Here is a 27,846-nt window from a genome sequence, read left to right on the forward strand (position 1 = left end):
TATATATATATATATATATATATATATATATATATATATAAACAAAAGAAAAAATCCACGAAAAGAAGATCAACTAACTAAATGCAAACAAAAACTTCTTTGACTATGCAAATAAGAAAAAGCAGAGCAGAACAGGTGTGAGAGCTTTCGTTCTTTAATGCTGATAAGAACTTCTTCAGAAAACCATTTTTAGAAATGATTATGCAACTGGTAAGCAGTACCTTAAATATCCTTGTTGTTGCAAAGTATGCAGCCAATAAAATGTGGAAAAAAAATTTTAACTAGTTGTAAATATTAAACACAACATTTGAGGTAAGACAAGTCAAAAAGTAATAAAATGTTATAGACAATCAGTTAATTGTTTTAGTGAACCTGCAAAGTATTTGAAAAAAAATAGTGGTGAGGGGTTTACCTCAACCACGGCAAAGCACACTTAATATTCAAAGTTTCATTCAGTCCTGGGAAAACCTCTGCATTGAGGAATAACTGCCACTTTAACTCATGAAACTCCAGTACATCTCCATAAAATAAATCAACCTGTTCTAAAAGTAGAAATACAAATTTCTGGAACCCTGTGCATACTTGACTTAGTTTAACCTAAAGCATTATTTGTCTCTTTATTACGTATGGCGGCAGAGTGTTCTTTGATTCGACTTGATAGTTTCCTTGATGTCTTTCCTACATAAAAACTGTGGCAGGTAACACAACCCCCTGCATAAACCACATTAACGCTATGACAGTTAAAATATCTATGGAAAACCACTGTATAGTTGTTGCGTCTTTCGGCTTTTCCCAGTTAGGGGTCGCCACAGCGGAACTCTGGTCCGCTAATGATTGGCAGTAGATTTTTCCGTACAGAGTTGCCAGCCCTGATGCACAAACTTCAATAAAGGTACGCCCATTCATGCATGTCTCCACACAAAAGACGTTCTAGCTGAGAATCGAACAGGACAACGTCTTACTGTGATGCGACAACGCTACCGCAGCACCACCTCCGCAGTCAAAACCACTGTACAGTTACAATGCTGAAAAAAATAGTTTGAGCCATTGTAGATGAAATTGCATTCCATGCACGAGTCACAGGCAAACATGCCTGAAGGTTTATCAGTATCATTAGAATTTTCAATAATAAATGGTGCATCTGAATACACACATGAAGTCCGCAGTGATTTAGTTCTCTTGTATGAGAAAGATGGTGCATTTCCTAACACCAAGGTTAATTCCCTGCTAATACATGTAATGTTCCAGTTTTTAGAAATAATGTCTCTAATTGGTTTCTGGTCTAAACAAATAGGAAGTGGAAAACTGAGGGTCTGAACTACAGTACTGTCTTGATAGGTCTACAAAAGGGCTCAGTTCAAAGCAGAACTTTGGAGGACTAGAAGGATCCGTCCAAACCATTACTTTATTTGGGTGTTTGTTGATCGGATGCTTGCTGAAACCCAAACTTGAGCATTGGTCGGAACTTAAAGTTGCGTGACCCAATCACTTCCATAAAGATACTCTTTAATAACTGCAGTGGATAATTTCTATTCAAAAAAAGACAGGAGAGAACTCTGCTTTCATGAATAAACATGTCATCCCTACTAATATTCGGGAAAATGTTTGGCATTCCAAAAACACACAAAAATGAGTCCAACCCCCCCTTAGACACACTGTGGCTTCCACAAGGACTAAAACTGAGTACATCTCCTAACATTTGGACTTCTACCTTAACTCAATAGTCCAGAACTCAGAGTTTTACCTTAAAGACTCATGGGAAGTCCGTAATGAAATCTTCGAGTTCTAACAAAAAAGAACCCCCAACAAAGTTACTTTAGTCACTCTCAACATTGTAGCCCTGTATACCAGCGTTCTCCACAAAGAAGGAATTGAACTGGTATAAAAGTACCTCACTACGTACACAAGATTTTACCTGCTCAGTGTGTTGCTGAAACTGGTTCTGGAGAATAACTTTTTTGCATTTGCTGAGGCCATTTACCACCAACTCGAAGGAGTGGCAATGGGAACTAAAATGGCACCCGCATATGTGAACCTTGTTCTCAGCTCCTGAGAAGCAAGCACCCTCACTAAAATAAAAGGGTTCAGGAAGATAAGGGTGTACAAGTGCTTTATCAATGATATATTTTTCATGTGACAGGGCTCCCCTGAAGATGTAAGGTGCCTTTTGGAAGAAGTCAGCAACAGTATCGATTTTCTGACTTTCACGGTATTAGGTATAAGCACCATGGTCCATTTCCTGGACATCACCCTGTCCATGGATTAAATGACTAAGATATTCTCCTCCACCATCCACAGAAAGACCACCTTTAGGAACAATTACCTTGATTTCACCAGCCAACACCCTGCATTTATAAAAAGAAACATTGTTAAAAGGCAATTTGTGAGGCTTAATCACATTGCTAGTGATGACCAGGAATTTGAAAAAGAATGTGATTTCCTGAAATGACTTTCTGTAGACAAACACTACCCAGAAAATCTTATTCATGCATGTCACTGCCAGGTGGCAGATAACAGGTACACCCGCCACCTTTCCATTCTCAAGCATAACAACAGACCAAGGGACAACAATAGCGATCAGCCTTTTTTCAAAATGCTCATTTTCCTTGAAGCTGAAAATATTAGAGATACTATACTTGGCAACTGGAACATCATCCAGACTAATCCAGAGCTGAGCAAAGGACTAGGACCCAAACCAACTTTTTGCTTTAAAAATCTAAATCTCTTAAAACTCTACTGTAACAAGGACGGAAACATACAGGAAGCTGAGCAGTAGATCAGCCAGGCACCAACCCATGTGGGCGATGCTGCTGTTTCCAGTACATTGCTGTTGGCAGAAACTTTACCCTGAAAGCTCGCAATTTTCCTCTTTCCTTCCCACATAGCCACAACTGCAACTCTACCTCACAGTGTGCTCCCGTTGCTGTTCCTTCTACATAGGAAAAGACCACCTACAAACTCAGCAACAGGATAAAGGAGCACTACCAGGCTATCAGAGGAAATGATTATAAGAATGCCTTAGCCAGATCCAGTACCCGATACCCACTCTTCACAGAGTTTAAGTTTCTAGTTTTAGAAAAGGTCACTACATTCTATGGGGAGGTCAACCCACTTCTCAAAGTTAGGTAATTAAAATGGCAAATCCAGCTCAGAACAGACACACCCCCAATGCTCAATGGAAACCTGAATGCTAAATGTGTACTTAAATGCAATAGGTAGGAGGTGACAGCCCCCCTACATCACCACTTATCTGTCATTATCTGTGTATTTACATTTTTTTGCAAAATGTTGGAATTTAGATTTCTGAAGACGTTCAATAAAGCAGCGAATGAAAGCACTTAAATCCAATCTAAGTGTCTGATTAGTTCCTTCCGAAGGATTGGAAAGGTTTTTACTGATATATATCTATATCTATTGCCTCATTTGTAATATGGTCTCTTATGTATGGATCATACGTGATGGTGTGTAAAGTGTTTTTATACATGAATTCTTGATGTCATATGAGCCCAGGTCATGACAGAAACAAGTAATTTTACCAGCTCACTCACCCAGTCAGCAAATGGGAATAAATAAATAAACTCATACTGAAGAAAATATATTCTCTTTATCCAAAAAATGGGAGCTCAAACCGTGTGTCCAACTCATAATGAAAGACAGGCGTAATGTTTTTTTTATTTCTTCTTACCCTAACAGAAAATGTTTTACATTACCTGCAACCCCCTCAGCAACAGAGATCCACCATGTATTTTAGATGGTGGTGCATCTACTGATGATGATGCTCAGTGCCATAACTTGTACCTGATGTAATTGATGTACCAGTCCCACTACCCACTGAAGGCATAGAATATACAAATCAGAAGTAGTTCAGTTCACTCATCTGCCTGATGTGCTCTGTACTGTGGGCAACATCACCACTGTCTGATATAAGCACTCTGAGTGTCCATGATTTTCCCACACATGACCAATGAGTAACTTTTTTTGAGCATTCATCCAAGGATACATGCAGCAGTAATGTCTGTAGCAGTGGTAACACGTAGGTGTCCGTTTGTCAGTTAAAATGCAGAGCAGATAATTTGATAACAAATACTAACAAAAGTATTATTTCCTTCACAGATGATGTTGTATTCCCATTGTAATACAGTGATGACCCTTGACTGACATTCTTGGTTGTTAGCTGAAAAAATTTACATCTAATCACATTGCTATACATGTAAAGTAATGATGCATGGTTAGGACGGGAGCAAAATTGTCTTACCCACTGGCACAAATGTACACATAGCCACTTAGATTTTTACATTACCTCTTGGACAGTTGCCTATGCTGCATATGGATTGTAATGTTTGCCTTCACATTTTTCACTCCTGTCACTTATCATATTAAAAATGGCAGTGTCTCTGCTTATTCTCAGATGAAAAAGGTTGCATTCTTTAGCTTTGGATAATGTCTGTGTCTGTAATTCATTAATTCACCCTTTCCCCCTGTAACCTCTGTTTTACTAATAATGGCTTTGACCTGTATTTCTATTTAATGACCTGTTCTATTTGTTTTTGGAAACTCTCAGCTTCCACTAAAGCCCTGGAAATGCTATCACTACAGTTTCTCTGAACATGTACCATATCACTTATTTTTTGCTGTGGCTCTTTGTAGAGTATATCCTTGTTAGTTTATGCAAACATTTAGATAGCATGCATTACATAATTTGGCTGCCTGCTTTATTATGTTTGTGATCAACTTACTATGTGTTTTTACCTTTACATTTGCAAATGGGTCTAATTACGGTAATGCGGTATTATATTTCAGCAGGCAGGGTACTACAGTTGTCTTTCTTTTCCTTCAATTCTCAACCAGCGAAAACCTTGTTGTTGACAAAAATCAATCTTTGGATTTAAGCACAACTTCCTTCTGGCCAGCGAACTCCAGTGGATCATTTCAAACCAAAGGTACTGTACATATTTCAGTTCCCTCTAACATCTATTTTCTTCCTTTTCAGTGAAGCTATTTGCTAATCTCATTGCGTTCATAGCATAATAATCTTTTTAAAGACTTGGTATTTCTGTAGCTAAAACTTGGCTGTTGACCTACAATCTCACAAACCTATCTCTGTTAAGAAAGGAACGTTTCCATGTTATAACTGCAATCAATGCCAATATATTTTGGGCACTAATGTATTTGAACATCCAGATACTCACATTATATACAAATTTGATTTTTATGCGAGTTGTACGTCTAGGAATGTTGTATATTTAGGTATCTGTCAAAAATGTGGGCACCTCTATGTAGGTAAAACTAATAGAAGTTTAAAGGAAAGAATCAGGGAACACATTTATGCTATAAGCAAGGAAAATGAAACCAATGCCATTGCCAGACGTACTTCAGAATGATACCACACATAAGTTTAAGTTCCTGATACTAGAACTTATACACACTACAGAGAGATTAGGCAATGTGAATAACTTCCCTGAAAAGGAAGAAAATAGATGGATAATTAAATTACAAGCTGACCATGGACATGGTTTGAATGATAGAGTTTCCTTGAAACCATTCATTAAGGATAGACCCTTGCGACATTAGAGATTTTCTATATATATTTTATATATTTTCATTATTTGCTAACCCACATTTTTTATTATGTCTAGAGGTTTTTATTCTGTGAGTTCATGTATACAGACTTGCATTTATATAGTTGTATATATCAGCCAATGTGTTTTTATAGACACTTATATATATATATATATATATATATATATACATTTTTTATAGGTTTTTATATGTATGTATGTATATATATATATATATATATATATATATATATATATATATATATATATATATATATAAAATATACATACACATTTTTTATATATTTTTTATATATCTTTTTCATGAAATTTTATTTTAATGCTGAACCTTTTTCCTATATGTTTTTTATGTATGTTAGATAACTAATGCTTTTTTGAATACACACATTTTAAGGTTTGGATAGTTGTTAGTGTTAATTAACACAGTGATGTCATTGGCTCTCATAGACTATTTAAGGATTAATTTTTGAGTTTGTTTTTAAAGTCTGAAGAAGCGTCGATTGAGAAGTGAAAGCGCTTACTGACAAATAAAATTTCTGCACTTATTGAAACTTACTTGAGGTTTGCTTCGATTGTCGTGGTGTGCCTGTCATTTTACTTTTTGGATACTGTTTTAACTTTAATGACTGGCTGAACCAAGAGTTTTCTCTAGTAACAGAATATCACCACAAGTTATCAGGTGGTGACCAAGACACTTTCAACAACTTAAAGGGCATTATTTCTGTTTTGGAAAAAAACTTTTTCGATTGCATAGTATGCAAGTGGATAATTTGTTTTTAAATGAGTGTATTCGGGTAGCACCTGGTATGAAATTCCACCATTACCTGGTAGAGAATTTTAATAGACAGGGACTTGAACTATTACCTCTTATTATTCAAAATAATAGAAATATTATTGAATGTTACTAGTAGAAGTAGAACATTTGCACAACACTATAAAAATGATTTAATGTTTCCTTCTTATATGACTCAATAAGATAAACATGTTTCTTAGAGTTGATTCTCACATCAATAAAGTTAAAGAAAGGAAAAATAAAAAGTTGGTAAGGGACAAATTACAATATGAAACAGCAAAGGCCTTTCCATTACAAGCAGACAGCAACACCAAGATAGTACCTACAGAGAATCTCACTTTTCATAGTGAAGAGGTGGGTCATCATTTCTCCCCTAGAGATGATTTGTTTTGCCAAGATATGAATGATTGCACAAACTACATCAGTGACCCTTTAAAATTCCCCCCTCTCTGTCATTAGGAGAGGCTAGCAAGCAAACAACCACAATTAGTGAACAGGATTGTTCACCAAAATCAAACATTGGGGAACAACTACAGATGGGGATACTCCAAAAGGGGGAGAGGGTGTACAGAGGTCAGTGGAGACAGAGGTAATTATGCCTTGGCAAAGTTTTTATGGATGTACTGTTGGTTTTTAACCTTACATCATCAGAAGTACTGTATTAGCCTGAATATAACGCAATATTTTTGATCAGTTTTCTTTTATAATAAGGACTCATATTAAATTCAAAGACTAGGTAATGAAATTTATAAAGTACCCTAATTTTCAGTATGTCTATGCCTCCACTGCACTTGTGTACAACAGACAAGTGTGGTCCATATGTATCACATCTGTTGTCATTTGTATGTTTGCTTCAGTGATGGTTACTTGTTGTTTAACTTTTACCCATATAAATGTCAGTGTGAGTAATCAAAATGTGTCTAGTAGTGTTGAGAAAAAGGCTCATGAAAGAGACAAATAAATAAAGGTATCCGGAGAACCTATGAAATTAATTTTAAAGTTATGGTTGCAAAGGAGACAAAGTGAATGAACAGCTTGAGAGCTTCCAGGAAATATAGAGTTCCAGAAGTCAACATTCATTTGTGGAGAAAAGATTTAAGGAAATATGAGAATGTAAATTCCTCAAGAAAATCTATTAGTGGATCTAAAACCGGAAGGTTTAAAGAAATTGAGCAGAGAGTGTTAGAATTCATAGTAGAAAAGCAAAATGAAGGTTGTCTGATTTCCCGTGAAGTGAAAAAACTTAAAGCAATAGAAGAGACTGGTAATGTGAACATTCCAAAAAATGAATTTAAAGCAAGAATGGGGTAGCATAGAAGAATGATGAAATGGAACAATTTATCACTATGACGGTGGACAACTCTCTCACAAAAACTTCTCAGTGACTTTGATGAAAAATTGTTGGCTTATCAGCGGGATGTTATTTCATTATGCAAGAAGAATAACTGCATGCTTGGAAATATGGGAAAAGCAGATCAAACACCTGAATATTTTGACATGTCTTCCAACCTTACTGTAAATAAGAAAGGTGAAAAAACTGCCTTATTGAATTAAACTGGTTATGAGAAGTCCAGAGTTTCTGTTATACTTGCTGTTACTGTTGATGGGCAAAAGCTTGGTCCTTATGTTATTTTGAAATGTAAAGCAATGCCCAAAGAAAAGCTGCACCCGGGAATCATTTTTCATGCCCAAGAAACAGATTGGATGACAGAGGAATTGGTATTAGACTGGTTGAAAGAGATATGGGGAAAACAGCCACGTTTTCTTAGAAACACTCACTCAATGCTAGTACTTGATGCATTTTGAGGCCACCTTACAGCAGGTGTTAAGAGAAAAATTGAGGCATTGAATACTGATCTTGTAATAATACCAGGTGGTATGACATCACAATTGCAAGTCTTAGATGTGGTTGTCAATAAACCATTTAAGTACAACTTAAGAAAAGAATACAACAATTGGCTATTTAGCAGGCGGTCACCCATTGACACTTTCTGGAAAAACAAAGAAACCCTCAGTCTCACTCTTAGGAGAATGGATTGCGACCACCTGGCACGAGATTGAACCTGAATTGATAGTGAAAGGCTTTAAGAATTGTTGTATTTACAACAATTTAAATGGGTCTGAGGATGACATTTTGTGAGAGAAGGCTGATGATACCAATACGACATCAAATCAAAAAGTTCTGATTCAAAATAAACATTTCCTTTTACTGATTTTCCTTTCATTTACCTGTTACCTAACATTAATGTTGTTTTACATGAATATGTATTTATTTATTTGATTTATTGCCTCCATAAATGTGTACCTAATTGAATTTATTATTTTTTCATACATTTTTATGAAAAATTAATGGGTTGCGTTACATTTGGGTTATTTTTTTAAATTTCTTCATGAAAAATTTCAGTGTCGCGTTAAATTATATTTGGGCTAATACACTAATAATTTCATTATATACAATTATGGCAATTTAATAGTAAGTGACAAATATTTTTTCCTATTTGAGAAGGGTTTTACTTTGCTCCCACACCTGCATACAATGTGACAGATAATTTAGTAGAACTTAATCTATTTATTAGAAAACTGAATTTTGCCATACAGTTTGAAGGGAGCACATTTGGTCATAATGGAAAGATAGCATTTCAAAAAAGAAATGTTATGCCCATGGTGAATCCTACAGTATAGTTTTTTTTTCTAACACCTGTGAGTTTGAAATCTAAAAACAATATGGCCAGGGTAAAATAAAGCCAAAAAACTATAATATTGTTTAATGTAAAGAGAGATGAATACCGGTTACTCTGGGATACAAAAAAGAGCAATTCCACATGGATAATGAAACCTGATAAGGGTGGAGGAGTGTTTTATTCAACAACCTTAGTTATATAGGTGAAATGGCAAAATTCTAAGTGAGGGAGACTCCTATACTACAGCCTCCATCAGTGAGGTAAATATATCATATTTCAAAATAGATCAATATCTAGAAGACAGTTTACTACAACATATCATTGATTTTGATACATACAGTTTTTTGAAGAATTCCAACCCTAAAATACCTGCAATTTTTGGAATTCCAAAAATACACTAAAGTTTAATAAACTCTTCATTCAGACCAATAGTATCAGCAAGTGATTATAAAACCTATCCATTTGCTGTAACAATTGACAGACTGGTAAAACCTGCAAAGAATTTACAAACCCAAATGATTCATGATTCCTGGGATTTTCTGGGAAGGCTAAAGCCTAATCTTTGGGAAAAAGATATAGTTTTCCTAACAGTGGATGTTGTAGACCTCTTTTCCTGTATCCCTCTAGAAACTGGTTTAGAGCTTTTCCAAGAAGACCTTGTTAATTTTGACTTTTGACTGCAAAATAAATCCAACTGACTATGGAATTTATGAAAATAGTGTTAGAGAATAACTTTATTTGGTTTGAGGGAGTAGTATTCAAATAGATAAAGGGAGTAGCTATGGGGGCATTTTTGCCAGTTTAGTGATGTTGACCTGGGAACAACAGTATGTATTTCCCTCTCTCTATTCAAAATTTATAAAACTTTACCTAAGGTTTTTGGATGACATATTCATCCTATGGTTAGGAAGATCCATCTATTATTTCAGAATTTATAGAATACACTCATTACACTACACCTTTTTTGAGGTTTAATTACCAAGCTGAACTCAATGAAGTTAACTATTTATATATGACCATTATTAAGAGTCCAAATGGTTTTCTATGCAACATGCTCAGGAAACCAACTTTCTCAAATAGTTATTTACATTACAACAGTGCCTACCCTATTTCACAAAATAAATGTTTGTTAAAGGATAATTTATTAGGGTGGCACATATGGTTTCAGATAGAGAATTATTTGAGAAAGAAAGAATTAACTTAGAAAACATGTTCATAGAAAGATATTACCCCATGCCCTTATAATCTATTAGTGATGAGATTTCTAGGGGATGGAGTACTACTTATTGCCATCTTTTTGGTGGTTGGACTAAACAAATGCACTAATACACAAATGAATGGTATCTTCCCAAACAGTCACAAAAATACAGGTAATGAACAGGAACCACTCAGCCAAGAACATACAATGAATAAGAAACAAAACATTAAATCAAAAGAAATGAATTACATGAGGGCTGTTACAATGCAGTATAATGCAGGCTCCAATGTTGTAAAAGAAATAATAAACAAACATTGGTCTATTTTGACAAATGATTGATAAATTGAAGAACATTGTAGGACTCAAGCCACTGCAAGTAAAATTAAGAACCTCATACAAATGTACAAAATAAATTGGGAAGATAATACAACCAAGGACACAAGAAAGTGTGGAAGTTGCAGTTTAAGCAAATACATTATAGAAAACAAACAAATGCAACTGAACATTGATTTGAAATCAGTAGTCAATGCCCAGGATGACAATTGTGCAACTAGGGGTATAGTATGTTTAGCAATCTGTTCTATATGTTCAGCTTTCTTTGTTGGGAAGATGGAGAGGCAGCTAAAAAATGAATTTGTGAACATAACTATGATATTTCAAAGTGCAGTTCCAGTAATGCTTTATACATTCAATTTCATATATTGGTTTTAAGCACTTTTTATTCTGCATCTTAGAAATATTCCATATAACCTAAGGGAGGGATCATGGCAAAACCATATTGAACTAAAGGAGCTATTTTGGCAATTAAGGTTGGATGCAACACACTTTCCAGGTATTAATGATTGTACTTCTATAGTCCCTGCCTTAAAACAAAGAGCTACAAAAGTATGATTTTATAAATGTGATATTTTTTACAAATGTAATTTTTTATAAAAAAATGGCAACACACCATTGGTTTAGTTTAATTAATTTTTATAATATTGGTGTATACAAAACATTTTCACTGATGGTTTTAATTCGCAATTTTTTATTGCATCTTTAACCAAGTGATGATGTTTTCTAACAATTATTTCATTAATTAATTGATTCTACAATTGATTATAACATTAAATGGTAGGGTATGAATACATGGTTTACTGAATTTCATGTTGCTTATTCAGAAGAAGTGTGGCTAGGGACCAGATGAAAAGCTGTTTGATAATTGTTGAGCTTAAATAAAACAAACAATGTTTGTTTATTAACCTGGCAGTTTATGAGCTTCCTTTCTGGAGCTGACTATTTACTGCATTGAGGTGGATTTGTTTTGGAGTGATTTTCTTTCAATTTTTCCAGTTGTATTAATTCATTTTTTTTGCATTTTAACTTTGCTTTTCTATGGACTCTCTGGCCATACACTGACCTTTTTAACTTATGACTGTAGACTCTATGATGTATTTAAGATGCCATTGATTTGGGGTCATGAAAAGCCACAATATGAGAGGAAGAGGGCTTTAGTTTTTTCATATGTTCTAATCTGAAGGTCTGTTGGGGTTAAGTAACTAGGAGTGGCAAAATCCTACAATACAAAGCTGATGGATGTCCACCTCTTCTTGAATGTAGTACTTCTGGTGTCAGAATTTAATCTCTCACACCTTTGGACAGGATCAGTTCATTTACAGTTGAGTGCTGTGCTTTTTAGTGCCAGTTCAATCTGAAATAAGGTCAGCAATGTCTTTGACTTATTATGTTCTGTTGACTCTGCATTTATCATGGAGACCTGGTTGGATGATAGGTTTGAAACCTACCCTGGAGTATCTATTCCTTCAGGCTGTATATGTTTTGTACCCCTAGACGGCATCACTGGTGGAGTAGCCATTTGTTTTTCATCTATGCTTGAAGTGCCAGGATTCATGATGAAAGGTGCAAGCACCTTGGGGTGCATCCTCTGTGAGGGAATGACTTGGAGCATTCTTATGGTTATCCACCTACATAGTTACCTTGGTGTATTTGTGTAAGCATGCTTAGACTTCCTCACTGATCTGATGTGTTACCATCTAAGACAATTAATCTTGGTTTATTTTAATGCACATGTCAATGATGAATCTAACAATATCATCAAGGAACTGCTATGTATTATTGAAAACTTCCGTTTTACTTAGGTAGTTACTACTATCAATCTTTGAGAATGACAATTGGACTTGTTCTACCTTGGGTGTGTTATTACAAACTTGATGTAATAGATCTCTTGGTCTAATGATCTACTGATTCTTTTCAAATCTAGGCACCTCTTAATTTAGTAACAGTGGTGATTTTGACAGGGTTGTGAATAACATAAGTAGGGGCACCATTATTTCCTTGATGGATTAAATTTAGAAGAAATGACTGTTGAATACTGAGACTTCCTGGTTGTCACATGGTAACTACTGCTAAATGTGCACTGAATGAGGTAGCCTCAGTTTAGGCATTCATAAATCCTTTAATATCTCATGAGCCATAGTAGTTAGGTGCTTCAGGGTATGCACATGTCTGGATTGTGCTATAGAAAGCAAATGGAGGAAGACAAACTTGTTAAAGGCCAGGCTTGGTTTGCATGATTATTATGTAGCATGCCAAACAGAAGTCTTGCATTAGAAGGCCATTTTATTGGCTTTTGAGATTTGAGCCACAACTGTTAATCAAAAAAGTGTTATTTGGGGATGGTTACTGATAGTATGCAGGCAGAGAGTATGTGTAAGTCGCATAACTGTTAGTTATGCCAAGAACCTGAATGGTGTGGATTATGTCTGAGGACCAGACCACTGATCCACTCAACAAAGTCAATAAATAAATAAATGAAGACAGTTCTGCTGCTTCTGAAATAAAATGGGAGATGCTTGCATGATAGGCAGGTAGGTGGTTCAGTTTATCCTGTTTAGAGGTAAATTTTGGGGATTTCAGGTTAGTGTTTTAGGGTTAGTAGTAGTGTTTTACTATTAGGATCAAACTTTTAAGGTTATGAACAGGGTTTCAGGATTATGCTTGGAGTTTAAGGTTAGAGTTAGGATCAGAGTTGCAGGGTAAAGGAGGTGTTTTAGGGTTAAGATTGAAGGTTTAGGTTTAGGAACAGGTTTTTGGATTTGGGCTGGGAGAGGGTTTTAGGAGGGAAGGGAGTTGTAGGATTAGGATTTGATACATTAAATGTGATCATTTACTTACAGCATGCCAATTTAACTCATTTTAACATTCTAGGAACTAAGATACAGGTTCACGGGTGTATACTAGGCTAATAATCACAAAGGCCTTTAAAAAACCTAGCTAAGTAACCCAACTGTGACCCACAAATTTGATTTATGTAGGTGGTAATTTACTGACTGTTTCTGTCCATCAGAGACATAGAAGCCAAACCAGGGGTGAATTTCTGATTACCTATCCATTGGCTGAAGTTGTACTTAAAAAGGGATAGGTAGGAATTTTGCTTCACTTGGAGGGGGGAGCCTGTTCCAGAGAATGGGAATTCTCTGAGCAACATATCTCTCTGTCCGGCATGTCCTATTTATGTTGCAAGCAAAATTTAGGTCTTTTAATCTAGCAGTTCTAATGTTGTTTGCTTAGCATATACAAACAAGTTATGCCTGCATGCCCTAAGTAACCAACGCCATGCCATATTATTTTGGATGGTGAGCAGTCCAACTTGCCTCACTACTCACAAGCCAAGATTTGCCTGTTATGCACCGCAGTAGTCTTTAAGCAGTTAGTCATGACTTCTAGTAGGCAGAGTTTCACTATGACATATATGTATTCATATATATTCATGTGTCGCTCTATCCTACATATTTCATTTCTTCATACTGCTAATCTTGGGGATAGTTCTCTTGAAGTTGCATCTTTTGCTATCACTTAAGGGACAGGTGTCAGTCATCGTGAAATATATCTTAATTCCATCTGAAAATATTTCTTGGACAACACACTTTAATCCCATCACTGGAACCTGTGATGTTGTTCCATGTTCTTGTATTCTACATAGATTACTGAGTGCACTTTATCTCAGCCTTGCAGATGATGACCTGGCACGAATATACAGTGCCAAATGTTTCACTGCCAGGCTTGTGCTAGGAACTTCTCATATTACCTCTGTGCTTGCAGGGTTTGCACTGGTTGCTGGTTAGCTGCTAGTTTTGTGTTTAAAATCTTGCTGTTAAACTTCCATGCCCTACATAATCTGGATCCTGTTTATTTGCAAGAGCTCTTGGTATCTGTTGCTTAGTTCATTTTCTAAGACTGCTAGATGAAGGGCTTCTTATTGCTCCAATGACATGTACTGCGACCTTGTGTAGGCCTACTTTTCTGCAGTCCTCTGGAATCAACTACCTTCCCTAATATGGGCATGCATTTTCAATGCTTTCTTCTGAGGATCCCTAAAATACCATTATTTTAAAAGTATGCTTAGAACTTGTCTGAAACTATGTTCTGAATTATCATACCTTGGGTTTTAGAAAGGCTTACCCCAATCTATGTGTAAGTCTTAACTCAGAAAGTTTCCACATCGCAGTAAGCTGTCCTGATTCAGAGACCAGTTTATTGCTATGTTGCTCCCCTCACTAGTGGTACAGCACATAGAGGTATCTTCTTATGGAAGCTGCATGCTAACATAGCAATTGAAGGAGAGGCTAATGCTAATTACATGGCTGTGGCTTCAGATAAACATGGAAGAGAAATTCAGAGAATCGCTGTGCTGAGAGAACTTTTACCATAGGAAGCAAAATTAATGCTGTCTTCTGACAGCATTCATAGGTTCATAGGTTAAGCCTAGCCAGAGTGTGTTTGGCTTTCGCCACCCATTTTAAATTAATTTTGCTATGCCCTTTTTCGAGGTTAGTATACTGTGCCTCTGTCTAACAGTGACACAGAAGTGATACCCGGGGTAAACCTATGATCTCCCATCCACTCATCAAGATTCCTCTTGAAGAGAGTCAATGAGGGACTCTGCCTAACCTGGACTGGGATTTTATTCCAGAGTGAAGGGAGCCTCTGGGTTATGAATCTGTCCCTCCAGCATGTCTTATTTATTTCAGTGCTGAGGTTCAAGTCTCTCGGCGTAGCTCGATGGGATTTGGATTTTCTGAGGTGCAGCATGTCCATTAATTCCGGGTTGGACATGGCTTTATATGTCAGGCACAGATCGCCTCTGAGCAGGCGGTATGCCACTGAGTAGAGCTGGAGTTTTTAACCGGGCAGCATATGGCATCTGTTTGAGTCCTTTGATCCTCTTGGTGAGGTACTTTTGGGGTCTTTCCAGTTGCTGCAGGTGTCTGGTAAGGTACATCCCAAAAGGGGCATTGTACTCAATTATGGGCCTGATGAGGGATGAGTAAAGAGGCACGATGACATCCCCTGATCTAGATGTGAATCCCTTCATGATTAGGTGGGCTATATAAAATGTTTTTCTAACCACTTTGGCCACGTGGTTGTCAAATGAGAGATTGCTATCAACTTGGGTCCCCAGGTCCCTAATTACTTCTTCCGTACTTAATGGATTACCACCTATGTGGTAATTTGTGGGCACTTTGTTTTTGCCAAAGGGTATGACTATACACTTTTTGGCGTTTAGCTTGAGGCCATGGCTCTGGCACCAGTTGTCTGTTTCTATGAGGCCCTTTTGGAGGATGCTTGTGTCGGCTGGAAAGTCGATTATGGTGCCCAGTTTGCAGTCATCTGCGAACTTGGTCTACCATAGTCCTTCCGTGTTGGCCTGTACCTCCGAGAAATATATACCGAACAAGAGAGGTCCCAGAACTGAGCCTTGTGGGACGCCACTCGTAACTGGTTTGGAGTCTGACATGGCTCCAACAATTCTAATCATGTGGGTTCTGTCCTTGAGCCAGTTTGCAACCCATCTAGTGACATAGGGGTTTATATTTAAGCTGGTGAGCTTATCTATAATGCCCGAGTGGGGTATTGTATCGAAGGCGTTTGCGAGGTCCAGGTAGGCTGTGTGGACCACCTACCCCTCGTCAATGGCCTTGGTGACTGTTTCAAAGAAGTTGACCAGGTTTAAGAGGCAGGATCTGCCCTTAACAAAGCCGAACTGGGTAGGATCCAGTGTCTGTAGGCCCCCAATATCTTTATTTATGAGGTTCATGATGATCCTTTCCATAGCTTTGCAGACCAAGCTAGTCAGGCTTATGGGGCGATAGTTTCCAGGATCTGTTGAGGCACCACCTTTGTGGAGAGGGACCACTGTTGCTGTATGCCACTCTTTGGGTACATATCCTGTAGTAAGGCTGAGATTGAACAGTAGTTTTATGTTTGGGTTTAGCTCTTCTTGGAGTTCATGTAGGACACAGCCCGGGACACTGTCTGGTCCCATTGATGCTGTGTTTTTTGCTTTGGAGAGGGCGGCTCTTACCTGAGCATCTGAGATGTCAGGGGGGCAGCACTCTGCTGGGATAGATATTTGCCCTTTTGGTGGGGAGCGGGGGAGAAGTTTGTGCTGAACCTGTCAGCTAGGATGTTGGCAATGTCTGTGGGTTCAGTGTATTTTTTGTCATTTTGGACTAATTCTGAGCATATCTGAGAATTCCCACCCAGGTTCCTAACATAACTAAAGAAAGCCTTGTGATTATCCTTAGTGTCCTGTGCAATTTTTCTCTCTAAGCTGGCCTTAGACGATTTTATGAGTGCCCGTAGTTTTTTGCTAATACTGATCAGAGATGCCTTCCCTTTTTGGGATTTTGCTCTATCATGTAGTAGCTTCCTCCTTCTATTGTATAGTTTGTTTATGGCTGGGGTCCACCAGACAGGATGTCTGCCTTTGGAGGATTGGGTCTTGGTTTTATTTGGGATTGCATGATCCATGCATTCCTGAAGGTGTTCATAGAATGCGTTTATAAAGGATTCTGCAGTCTGGGCCATATTTTCCACAGGCCCGGGGGCTTTGAAGGATTCCACCTCAGTTTTGAGGAGTGTGAAATTTGCTTTAGAGAAGTTTTTCACTGTGGTTTTCTGGGCAGGGGGTGGGGTCGGGATGTGAATATCCAGTGAGATTAGTTTATGGTCTGATCTTACCAGTGAGGGATAGACTACTGGTCTGGAGCATAGAGTCCCCATGTTGGCGATGATCAGGTCCAGTATGTTTTCCCCTCTTGTGGGAGTGGTAACAAGTTGTTCCATAGCATTTGAGTTTATAAATTCTAGGAACCTTTGGGCTAGGGTGTTGGAGCTAGAGTAATGCTCCCAGTCTATGTTTGGGTAGTTGAAGTTGCCCAATATAATGGTGTTTGGATAGACCTTCATATTTTCCAGTGTTCTCAGGAGGGTCAAGTGGAGTTCCTGGGTTTGTGAGGGTGGTCTGTAGCAGGCTATAAACTGGAAGGCAGTTTTACCCACTGTTAGTTGCACATGGATAGTCTCTGATGCTTTGTGCTGTGCCACCAACCTGGAGGTGTGGGTATCTTTGATGAATATTGATACTCCCCCTCCTTTTGTGGTTCGGTCCAAGTTTTGGGTCCGAAAAGCATGGTATGAGGTATAACCTGGTAGTGCTGGGGTGCTCTCGGGAGCCTTGAACCAGGTTTCTGTTACTGCACAGATATCGATGTTCTCCATGCTAAGGAGAGTTTCGAGTGTGTGCATCTTGAGGTTTAGACTTCTGGCATTGAGTAGCATTACTCTTAGCTTCTTATCCCTTGTGATACCTATGGAGGTGGGTTTGTCTTTTGAGCCTTGCCTAAAAAAGGCACTATGGGGGTAGCAAGAGCCTTTGCCAATATCCGAAAGCCCAGGGGTGGCAGGTGCAAGCCGTCCCTAGCGAAGCATCGTGGCTTGTCGAGCATGTCATCCCAGGCTGACAGGCATTGGATCCCCTTTGAATGACACCAATACTTAAGCCAATTGTTGAAATTGATCATCTTGTCTTCATATTGTGGCATCATTCTTGGTGAGGGTAAGATGCTACTCAAGGTAAGGGTCATACCGGCCTGGGCTACATGCTCAGAGAGCTCCTCTATGTCTCTTTTCATGTAGTCCAGGGAGGTACATCTCAGGTCATTCACACCAGCATGGACAATGACTGAGTCATATTTGTACTTGCCTTGGAGTGACCTGAGTGCTTGTGTTATGTGGCGGATCCTAGTGCCCGACAGGCAGCTCACCATGACCTTGTTCAGCCTGGTGAGCGGGACGTCAGTGTGCCTGATGATAGAGTCACCTATTACAAGTGTATCAGGTGTGTTGTTTAGCCTTAAGGGCTGTGACTGTTCAGCACACTGGCTTTGTGAGCTATGTGTTGCACGTGTTTTGTTTTGGGGTAGCGGTTGCTTGGGTGTCTGCTTTGGAGGTCTCTGCTGCTTAGGCAGATTTTTATTTAGAGCCTCCGAGTATGTTTTTGTGTGTTTATGTGCTTGGTTTGCTGTCGTGGTAGGTCTATGTGAGACTGGAATTGTAGTGAGTGTGGTTTCCTTCTCCTTCTGACTGGTTACACCAGTACTGAGTTGAGAGAGCTTAGCCTCCAGTTTGGCTATATGGTTGCATCTCTCACATGTGTTGGAATTTGTTGGTAGAAGGAGAGGGTTGTCTGTGTACATGAGGCAGTTGTAACATTGCCTCAAGATTCCCAGATTCACCAGCTGGACCGGAGAGGAGATTGACAACTGACCTTTGGACATGCTAGAATAGTATTGGGAATTCCTTTATAATTGAAAAAAAGGGCCATTGGGGAACAAGGTACTCAAGGGGAGTTTGTGAGGGAGTAGTGCTTTTAATTTTTTAGTGCTGACTTATATAATTGCTTTAGTGAGCAAGTGCCAGGTGACTTAAATGCAAAAACGACAAACAGTAACTTTCTTTCAAGTGAAACAAGGAAATAAGTACAGTAAGCAATGCAGATATCACTAGGGATCCACAGAAGCGCTGAAAAACCGCGTTTTAGGTGGAATTAGCGTTTCAGGGAAATAACAAGCAAACAAACAACAAGCATACAAACAAAGCTAGATTCACCCATTCACTTCCATTGTAGTAGATGTGTTACAGGCAAGTAAAGCAAGATGAACTCTTATCTCCTTTATGATCCCAAAACATTCAAGATGCAAGCTGTCTGTGTTAGTGGTGTAGTGGGATAAAACCCTGACTATAGCCCAGGTGACTTTTGTATGACTATCAGCTGGTGAACATGACAGCACAGGTAGGGAGCATGGGTGTGCCCATGGGGGAAGCTGGAGGTGTGCATGCATGAGACACACTGGCCCATTGATCTCTGTGGCGGAGACTGAACAGACAACACCATGTATTGCTTCCAGGTATTGGGTGGGTGTCTTGCTGACCTCAATCCCCTTGTTGAAAAGAGGTGCCAGGGAGTGCTGATGTATACATCCATGTGCCGGGGTACTGAATTAAAACATATGGCCAGCAGCAGTATGATGCTCTCCTTAGTTGCTCCAGCCCTAGACATGGGGCAGAGATAGTCTGGGGAAGCAAAGGAGGTTTGGTAGTCCCAGCAGTCAAGGAGAGGCACTGAGAGCTGCTAATGGTTAGCTGTGGGGAGAAGAAATTGGACAAAAAAAAAAGTTAGGTGAACATTTCCATCCTAAGTCAAGGCTTTATCTGTCCATTAGATTTATATTAAAACTATACACTATAAATGAGACTTTCCCTTGCTCAACCCTACCTACGCCCCACTTTACTCTATGCAGCCCCTATTTTTACAAACCTTTAGTCTAACTTCCTGGATAAACTAGAAAGTACTTACAACAAATTAGCAAGATTTGCTTCTAACCTACCTTATCGCACTCATCAGTGTATAGCCCTAAACAATCTGCAATGGCTTGAATTCCAGCACCAAATTCTACTACCCCAGCTTGTCACAGCTCATTCAGTCTTACATGACCCATCCTTCTTTCCCTCCCTTATTCAGCCTTACATCCCCAACTGTACTATTCACAGTTCTCAGCAGAACTTACTGCATGTCTATAAGCCCAATAAAAACATTGGCAAACTACTGTATTGCTACTCTGTCACTAATGCTTGGAAGAAACTTCCTTCAAATGTCAGATTAATCGCTAACACCATCTCCTTCAAAATGGCACTAAAAGACCCCTACCATTTGGCATGGTCATGTCTCTGTTCTGAACCAGTATTACCTTACCTTCCTGTCATCTCTTTTCACCTATTGGTCCCTCCCCCTCCTAGTTGCACCTTTAAATAACAAGAACTCTTGTCATCTTATAGCATTTCTCAATAACTGTCTGCACTCTATTATCACTGCAATGTACAATCTTTTTTTCTGGTTGTCTCATCTTTACATCTCAGACCCTAAGAATATGTAACATTAATTTATACTTGTATATGAAATTTAGACCTACATATCTGTGCTCAAAAAAAAAACTTTTGTAGATATGTTCATTACTTTATTGTAAGCTGTCTGATTATTTTTGTACCACTGTTCTATTGCATATATTCCATTTCTTAAATTTGAAATTGTTAATGTCTATTTTTATATTGTAATGTCTGGAGCTTTTCTCCTCGTGTCTCCTGCGAAAAAAGAGTATCTCCCCAGTGGGACTAATCCAGTTAACAAATGTCAAATAAAAATAAATAAATAAATAAATAAATAAATGAGAAGGTGTGGACTGACCTTTAAGACATAATGGTGGCATCATAATGCAATAGCTCTCCAGTCAGAATTCAGTTCTGTGAAGAAAATTTGTGGACTGTATAGATATATATATATATATATATATATATATATATATATATATATATATATATATATATACACACACACACACACACACACACACACACACACACACACACACACACACACACACACAAATTCTGTTTAACTGCATTGAGCTCAGCTGAAATATTTGTACAAGTTCCATTTAGTTTGGCGCCAAACTTTTATATTAGTGAATTTGCTTGAAAATGCTGCTTCCAAGTTGCAATTGGCATCGCTGGTAATCATTGGGCATATCAATGATGACACAGGTTTTAGTCGGCAACTTTTTATTTCTTGTTCAGTTTGCTGATTTGTGTCTTTTATTTCCAAGCAATCAGTATGGGGACAGCTGTCCAGATTTTGAGGCCTTAATTATTTTTTCATAAGCCACACCAAACTCTCTCTTGTCTTTCATAGTTAAGTGATAGGTAATGAATATGGTAAGTGGGCTGTAGTAAGTTTAAATATTATACAGTGGGGAGGTTTTACCTCCTTTTGAGGTGAACTGCACTCCCAGAAGGGAGGTAAAATCTCGTATCCCTGAGTTTAGTTGCTGCAATGAAACACAGATCAGTACTAACAATCACTTGTAGATTTTTGCCTGCCAGTTTTTCTTGCTGGTTTGAGGCAAAACAAATAGAAGTATTTAGTTTTTAAATTGATTTTCCCCTTCAGATAAGTGAAAGCAAACTTATGCATATACAATATATTTTTGTTTAACTTAAAATATGCCTTATTGTGCATTAAACCTTCTCTCTTTGCCATTTTATTCACGAATTGCAACAAAAAGGGTACAGGAGAAACATCACCATACTTACTGGCATGCACAGGAATACTGAGATCAGTCCTACTGACTGATTTTAGAGAATGATAAGAAACACGTATTTACAACAGCACAACAGCAAGAAACCATGGCAGCGTCTTGCGAATTTGTACGTAGACTAGTGGATGAAGAGTCTCTAGTTTGGTCACATGAATTTGACCTTCATGACTAAACAGTGTTCCCCAACTGGGTAAAATATAAATTATCCATTCCATGCCCTGGTGTAGTGTCTAAAATAGCGTAGATTCATACTAGGCTAACTGCCCTCAGGGGCCATTTTAAGCCTAGCCAATTACCCCTTGTTAGAATCAAACCCTGCACCTTACGTTTCTAAGGTAAGCACCTTAACCCATTATGCCAACCTCCCATAAGCAGGGCTTTGAATTTTGCGTTCTACATTGACACATCACACTACTGTGTTCATCTTACACTAATGCTCTTTTTATGTTCTTTTTTTGCATTTTACCTTTCCATTTACTTATCTTTAAGGCAAATAATCAGAAAAGCCAAAGACAGAAAAAAGAATGGACTTGTAAGAAACAGAAAACAGTACACACATAGTTAGCTAGGAAAAGTTAACAGGATGTATTGTTATTGTAAGTTGCACATAAAACTCCATAGCATGGTTTCCTTCAGCCAATTGGCATTTTTGGAGATGAGTGTTAAATTTTAGCTAGAGGCAAGATCTTAAAGTGGCTTTTATATAAAAAAGACCAGACCTGCTGAGATATTTATACTGTGACCCTTAATCACTAGGCTGTGTTATGTTACATTTGGCTAATTTCTGAGAAGAGCATATTTATTTATTATTCCTCCAACAGCTTCCATTCTTCTGATTTTGCATTTCAAGAGTTGTTTTCAATCCTGCAGGAGCTAAATTTCTGAATGAATGGCTTTGTATTGTCGATACAAGCAGCAGCAACACACTGCTTCAGTAGGAAATTACCTGTAGTAAGACAAGGTGCAAATGAATAAAAAATGTATGATATGGCTGTCAATATGTGCAGCATGAAAAAAATGATTGGTAAATAGCTGTGAGCAAATATACCTATCAGCTGATAAGTATTAATGCAGTGGGAGACATGTCTTGCATGAGAAACCAAACTCTAAACTGGCACCATTTTCTTTTTGCTGACATTGTTTATCCAGTATACTTTCAAGTCAGCAGTCATTGGTTATCTTTTGGGGAAGCCGAATGTTTGTTAGCCTCCAATTAGGGGACACACAGAGTGTCTTCACTGTAGAGTTGCCAGGTTGGTTTAATTGGTGTTAAGAGTTGGAGAAGGGGAAGAAAGTGAGTGATATGTTTTTTTCTCATTCTTCTCACTTTTCTCCAAGCTTGCACGACCTTGGAGTAGTATTCATCAAGTTTTGGGGGTGCAGCAGAACAAAAATATTTGTGTGTTTTATAACATTTGGAATGTCACTGTTTTGTACTGTGATCTCCCAAAATGTAAAATGTCTTACATTTGCCTAATCACATGTTGGTTAAATGAGAAGCCATTACTGATAGTAAATCTTATCTTTATTTATTTATTTTACATTTGTTAAATGGTATTGTCTGATTGAGCAAAAGCCCTTTTTCAGCAGAGGCCCGGGAAGAAAAACTCCAAAACATAGTTACAAAAAATATAACCGTTACAAACACAGTTAACATTATAATCATTCATAATAAAACTTGTACAACAGTTATCATATATATATATATATATATATATATATATATATATATATATATATATATATAGTTATAATTATCAATAAAATGTTATGAAGAATACTGCAGCAGAAGGAAAGGAGATAGTGTTAGGTAAAAATGATGAAGTGGACTAGTTTTAGTTATAAAAGTTTTGGTATAGAGGAGAAGAAATGATGGTAAGACAGAGGAAGTTAGGTTTGTTATTTAGTGAAGGTATATTCAAGGAGGCTGAAAACAGGTACAAATCCAGTGACTTTTTAAGTACTCTTTAGTGGCTAGTTCGAATACTTTAGGATGTGAAAGTGATCTAACTTCTTGTGGGAGTTTGTTCCAAGCAATAGAGGGATGGTAGCTGTATGTAATGGCTCCTATTTTGGACTTGGGGTTGTAAATTTGTAAAAGGTCTTGGGTGGAGCTCCTGAGTAGTCTGGATGGGACATAGTGAGAGTATGGTGCCTAGTGCTGGGCAGTAGTATGGTGAATAAATAATGGAGTGTATAATTTGGAGCTGAGAGAGGAGTAGGAGGTGTGTGATAGTTTAGGCTAATTTAGATGATTGAGAGAGATACAGTGGTGAGATTTGTAGGTTTGTTGTGCAGCAAATCTGCCTATTTTGTGATATGTTGATTCGAGTTTGCTAAGTAAGGTGGAGTTAAGATTTGTGAATATTTGGGAGCAGTATGTTAGGCTTGGCAAAGGATAAGCATGTGTGATTGTGGTTCTAGATTCAGGGGTTAGGAATTTTTTATTTCTGTAGAGAAGTCCTAGTTTTTGATGGGTTTTCCTGATACAGTTATTTATATGGAGGTCAAATTTTAGCTGATCATCAATGGTTACACCAAGGAGTTTAGTACTAGAGTCAGCAACTATGAGAGTGTGATTTAGTGATTTTATTTGAAAAGTAGATTTGATATGAGTAACAGTTTTGGGGAGAAAGAGTAAGAGTTTTTTTGGGGGTGATTAAGTATGAGCCGATTATTGGTGAGCCAGGTTTCAACAGAGTTGAAAGAAGACTGGGTAACTGTTAGAAGTTCAGAGGGTGAGTTAGCAATGGTGATAACTGTGGAGTTGTCTGCATGTTGGACTAATGAGGATTGTGGACAAGAGGAGTAGAGTGAGTTGGTGAAGATATTGAAATGTAGTGGTCCAAGGATGGATCCTTGGGGAACACCCATTTTCACTGGAATGGGGAGATGATAGTGAGGAGTGCCATCTTAATGATTGCTGTCGGTCAGTGAGATAGCTGGAGAACCATGCTATTGTTGTAGTAGAGAAGTTGAGATCAGAGAGTTTATTCAGTAGCAGGAGATATGAGACAGTGTCAAAGGCTTTTGAGAGGTCAAGAAATAAGCATGAGATAAGCTTATGATTATCTCTACCTACAGAAATGGTGTTGAGAAAGGAAAGTAGAACTGCAGTGGTTCTATGTTTGGGTCGGAAACTGTGCTGAGTGGTAGTGAGGAGTGTGCCCTGCATAAGTTATTGCATTACTTGTGTATGTATACATTTTTCTAAGACTTTAGACAGAGGGGAGAGGATAGCTATTGGTCTGAAGTTTGAGAGTTCTGTGGAATTTCCACCTTTGTGAATAGGTATGGTGTAGAATTGTTTCCAGATAGCAGGTACTTTAGCTTCAGAGATGGAATGGTTGATTAAAATAGATACTGGCAAAACAATAGAAGGAGCGGCAATCTGAAGAAAGTAAGATGGGATACTGTCAACAGAAACAAAGCATGGTTTTAGTTTGGAAAGAAGGGTTTTGATGTAAGCAGTAGGGACTGCTTTAAGGAAAAAAGAGTTTGCAGAGTTGGCTGTGAGTGGAGGTTCCAAGTAATTTGGAACATTGTTACTGGATTATTTTAGATTAGAATTGAAAAGTTTTGCTATTGACTGAATGAAATAGGCATTGAAGGTGTTAGCAGTCTTTTTGGGAGATTTGTCAGGAGATGGATTAGGTGAAGTAGGATTACCAGGATGAAGTATTTGGTTTATGGCATTCCAGAATTTTTTTGGATCTGATTTTAGGGCCGCTGGAGGGTTATAGTAGAATTCTTTTTTATCATTATCAATACATTTTTTGTCTTATTTCTCAGTTCTTTATACTTTTGCAGATCTGCTGGTAGTTTAGTTTGGGTCCAAGTTTTCCAGGCTCGGTCTCTGGCTGTCATGAGAGTGTGAGTATTCTTAAATAGCCAATGGGATATAGTAGCTTTTATCCTTACTTTTCGTAACGGGGCTAGTGAGTTTAAGATATTTAGAAAGGTTGAGTTAACTGAAGTTGGAGCTGGGTGAGGAAGTTCCAATTTATTCTGAGTAAGAGATTATTAAAAGTTTCTGGGTTGAATTTGGATAATTTACGACAGGTTATGTATCTATGTGGTTTAGATAAGTGGGAGGTATGTCTAAGTACCTTTATTGAAGAGTGGTGACTCAGGGGGTCAGAGAGTGTTTCAGGACTATGGTATTTAGAGGGGTTTGAGACAAAAATCTAGTCAATGAGTGTACTGGTAGAATGAGTGTTATTGGTGTGAGTAGGCTGGGAAATAAGTTGTGAAAAGCCATATAGATTTATATTGTACGTTAAGTTAGGACTGGTGAGTATTTCCCAGTTTATGTTCACGTCCCCAAGGAGGATGATTTCATTAGGGATGTTGTGGGAGAAGTCTGAGACAATGCTTTCCAATATGGGAATGATGTCCCCTGGTGGAATGTAGATAGATACGACAGTAATAGTAGTATAGTCACTGAGCTTAAGGTTTGATACCAGTAATTCTGCGGGAGAAAAGGAAGGTATAGACAGCTTTGGGTATGTAAAAATGAGGTTGTTGGAGTATACAATTGCAATCCCTCCTCCTTTTTTATTAGGGCGATTGAGTCATATTATATTATATCCAAGAGGGAGTATGTCCTTATCTAGGTTTTGTGGTTTAAGCCATGTTTCTGTAAGGGAAATAATGTCTGGGTTTTGAGCAGATATCCAAGCATGAAGTTGGCTAACTTTATTAAGTATGTTTTCAGTGTTTATAGAGTAAAAGGAGATTTGTTTTTTTTTGGTAAACTACTTCTGGTTGATAAAGTATTGTGAGAAGTGGTAGAGTTAGGACTGGGTGTTGGGTTAGGGTGGATATCACCTGATGGGAGTAGTGAAATAGGATAGTAGTTAGGTTTGATAGTTATTAGGTAGTATTTGGTGTATTTTGATTTATTTGTAGATATTATGGAATGGGAGGGGGATTTTTATTTTAGGGAGTTGTACATTCATGGGGAGAATGCATGCAGATATGAGTATTGGTTGTTGGGTATAGGATAAGTTATAGTTGTGTGTATGGGTAGGGGTATAATGATAAGGGGTTAATACTATTGGTGAGGATGTTAGAGCATGGAGGATACATAGTGATAGCAGTAATGCAGTGGAGAGGAGTGGTGTATGCATGGTGATTACTGGGAGAAAAAAGATATAATAAAAGGTGGTATAGACCAGGAAGAAGGTTAATGTTAGAGGAGGAAGTATGGATAAGCTAGATTATGTGTAGTTAGTTGAAGGAGTATGGTGCGATAGATGAAGATGTGGTAGATAGGAAACAGGAAGGGGAGGGGTTTGATTATAGGAGGGAAATGGTGAAGAAGTATAAAACGAAATGATATCGGGGGTGGGTGTGAATGGGGGTGGGGAGGGAGCAAAGTGAGCCTGAGCATAGTGAGAGCGAACAGAGTGGGGGCTACACCTGAGGCAGAGAAAGTGACGTTTCAAAGGAGACGATGTGTAAAAGCTGAGATCTTGAGTTTTAGTCAGGATAAGTAGAAATCAGAGTCAATTAACCTTTGATTGTCTGAGTTCTTTTATAGTTATTGTTAGTCTGACTCCAATTTTTGGGAAGTGTTTTTGAATTTTACCCTGAAATTCTTAAAAGGATATAAAATTAAAGCTGGGGTTAGTTACAGATGAAACAAGAGAGGTAATAAAATGCTATTTTATAGATTTAAGTGTTTCTCAAAAGAAAACAGACTTTAGTTTGGGAGGGGCACTAACTGGAGAGAATTATGCAGTTGTTTCTTCCTGGTGATGTACTCATCAGTACAGTGGTTTGATTAAGGAACTGTGCAGCAGAATGTACTAATACACTCACTACCATTTGTTTAAGTTAGTGCAGTTAAGGTATTTTACTGTCTAGACACTTGGAAGTTAAGCACCTACATTAGTGTTTATCCTCTTTAGTTGCAGGACAGTGTTTGTGGGTGCCTAGTGCTCAAGAGAGAAGTTTGAAATTTCTGCTGCTTGTTATGGGGGGCAGAGACCTGCTTGACCTGATGGGTGGTTTGGATTACTGAAAGAAAAATACAAGAAAATGTAAGCGAGCATTAGGTTAAGGCAGTACCTACTGTGTGACCAGTCAGACTGGA

Source organism: Protopterus annectens, chromosome 8.part0, assembly GCF_019279795.1.
Source record: "Protopterus annectens isolate FY-2018-M chromosome 8.part0, PAN1.0, whole genome shotgun sequence".
In the NCBI taxonomy this organism is placed as follows: domain Eukaryota; kingdom Metazoa; phylum Chordata; order Ceratodontiformes; family Protopteridae; genus Protopterus; species Protopterus annectens.